The sequence below is a fragment of the Bidens hawaiensis genome, unplaced genomic scaffold, assembly GCF_021521415.1.
Source record: "Bidens hawaiensis isolate Kalapana, Puna unplaced genomic scaffold, B.hawaiensis_p1.1 tig00016042_1, whole genome shotgun sequence".
NCBI lineage: Eukaryota > Viridiplantae > Streptophyta > Magnoliopsida > Asterales > Asteraceae > Bidens > Bidens hawaiensis.
In genome coordinates this window covers 124081-127205 of record NW_027492455.1, presented here as the reverse complement: position 1 = coordinate 127205, position 3125 = coordinate 124081, and positions in this window count along the sequence as shown.

Here is a 3125-nt window from a genome sequence, read left to right as displayed (position 1 = left end):
GAATACAACATATGAACATAGGCAGAAGATATGGTGCAAATCCATTAAAGATTAATTAGTTGTGGTAGCAGGAGAAGAAAACGTATCGACTAGCTAGCGGTTGTCGATTATATATTTTTATAGTAATTATTAACATCAAAATTCAGTGTTGATCAAGAATTTTATTAAAAGTTTGTCTGCCCTATACATTGACCCTCAAGCACATAACAAACCATCAACCCCACAATCTCCATCATGAGAACAAGGAAGTTAATTTACTCCCAACACATGTGCAATGAGGATACTAACGATATCAGACACCTCATGTATAACGAAAGCTAAAAGACTATCGACATTCTAGTAAACTTTTAGATTAATTCCAAATGCGAGTAAGCTTATTATCATGTAGCAAAGTTGTCTCAAAAATTACAAATGACCGTTCATTTACAAGCTACTATAGTAACAAAGCACTAAGTTGAGTACGTCAAAGTAATTACAAACATATCATGACTATAGGGTTAAGTTAGTAAACACAATTTCAACAAACTGATTATGTTTAATCAGATACTTAAATTTGGTCAAAGTAATTAACTCTATAGACTATAGTATATAAACTAACATCTTAAAAGTTATGCACCGCTGTTTTATTTTTCACGTTCCCACTTGTCCACATACGTACGAGTTCCCATTCGAGGTATTAGTCCCTGATTAGCAGGTTACAACTTGATGCACTTCGATTCAGATAATAGATCTGATAGTGCGGCTTATCTTCTTTGTACAAGGACCAGAAGTATTAAAATTAAAGTACACGTATATTACAATTTGTTAGTTGTGAGTTCATGTTCTATAATCCTAATTTGTCCAAATTTGCAACTACCTCTTCCATGCTTGGTCTTTTTTTGCTATTTGTTTTCATGCATCTCTTGGCAAGCTTAGCTACAAGAACTACGTCGTCCACCAATGCCTCTTGCACAACTTGCTTGTCCAAAATTTCAACAAACCGATTATGCTTTATCAAATACTTAAATCTTGGCACCAAGCCTTCACCTGAGTCGCTTAAGGAAGTAGGCCGTTTCCTGGTTAAGAGTTCGGTGAGGACCACACCAAAGGAATAGACATCACTTTTTGCCGTAAGTTTTCCTGACTGGTAATACTCAGGATCTAAGTATCCAAATGTGCCATCAACTTGTGTAGTTACATGACTTCTGTTAAGAGGTACTAACCTTGAAAGTCCAAAATCAGCTACTACTGCTTTGTAATTATTATCTAATAATATGTTTCCTGGCTTAATATCTCTATGAATTATTGCAGGTGATGCATAAGAATGCAGATAGGCTAGTGCTCCTGCGACGTCCCTAGCGATTCGTATACGATCTTTCCATGAAAATGTCGAAAGTCCAGGTGCCCGGTCGTGAAGATGTTGTGAGAGCGTGTCATTGGCCAAATACTCATATACCAATAAGGGGACTTGATATTCCAAGCAACAACCTAACAATCTCACTATATTTCGATGGTTAATTTGTGCAAGAATAAACACTTCATTAACAAATCGCGCTGCCTGATCTACATCTACGACGTTTGACTTCTTTATGGCTACAACGGTCCCATTGGTTAAAAACCCTTTGTAAACTGTACCTTGTCCTCCCTTGCCAAGGATTCTGCTTCTACTAAAATTTCCAGTTGCCTTTTCCATTTCTTCCGCGGTATAAATTTTTATTGTCATGATACATGATTTATTAGCATATATATGTTGCTTCAAAAGATGTCCACCATTTTTCTGAAAGAACTTCTTATTGATGTTATCTTTTCTTATTCTGCTAAGCTTTATATATGCCCAGTAACAGATGGCACCAAAAGCTGAAAGACCAATTATGATGGCAAGAGTTAATGCACCTGCAATTAAACATAGTTAGCACAATAATCTGAACTAGAATTTTTCAGCCAAAAAAAGGTTGCAATAAGTTACAAAGAGAGCCAATTAAATCCATACATTCATTTTCTTTATGTTTTAAATAAAATGGAACACAAATTACACAAAAAAAATCCTTCTACAAGATGAAATATCCGATGATCAAGCACTTGTTAGACAATAGGGATCAAAGATTGTAGTACTTTGGAAGATCAAGGTATATATTGGATATGTATATATGAGTCAAGAAATTGGAAGCGAATTAATATACACACACAATATACACACACAATATATATAAGGACATAGAGGTGATGACAAAAGGCACGACAATGGGGCCATGGTTACAAGAGCAATGACTACGGTGATAGGACTTGCGATTGTGGTTGCACAACGGAGGAATGGGGAAAACAAATTTATGTGTGTGTGTGTGTGTATATATATATATATGTGCAAGCGTTCTGGGGCAAGTTGAAGTGGGTAAATAAATAAAAAATCGAATTCTTAACACGTATTGTAGTTGGGGAAGAGGGCCGACAACCAACCAAAATTTTGTGGCAAAAGCGTGAAAGTAATAGGATATGAAGGGAGAGAAAAGAAGTAGGCAAAAACTCTAAGAATTTGATACCATCTAAAACTAATGAAAAGCCCCCAATATATTTTGTGTTATTGATAACTATTGATAAGAATATAATGAGAATAATTGCAAAAGAAACTTAATTAAATCATATCTTCAAATGATTCTAACGGCGTAACATATAGTCTTATCTAATATATTCTCTTGACAACTAGTAGTCAAAACCTGAGGACCTTGGATGCTCATACCAGAGCAAAAACAATGTAGATATAAAATGTACATTGTTGGAAAAATAAGAAAAAAAAAAACGAGTTTTGATGCCGCGATTAGCTTGGGTTTAAAACCTTAGACTGGCGTCCAATTTGTAGTTTCTTTCGTGGTAGAAAACGATAACGATGGATCCATGGTCATTGCGACAACGACATCAACGATTGTGACGGCACCACAGCGGCAAAAGAAATAATTAATAAATAACATGTAATCAATACATATGTACAATGAGTCCCCCCTAAGACGAGATAGAGAAGGAAATAAATAAGTCGTCACACAATTGGACGATGGGAAGAGCGTAGATGACCATGTTTGTAAGGTTATGCATACCGGGCGAGAAAATGAGACGACAAGGGGCAATAAGAGAGAGAAACACTCCCAACACTACAC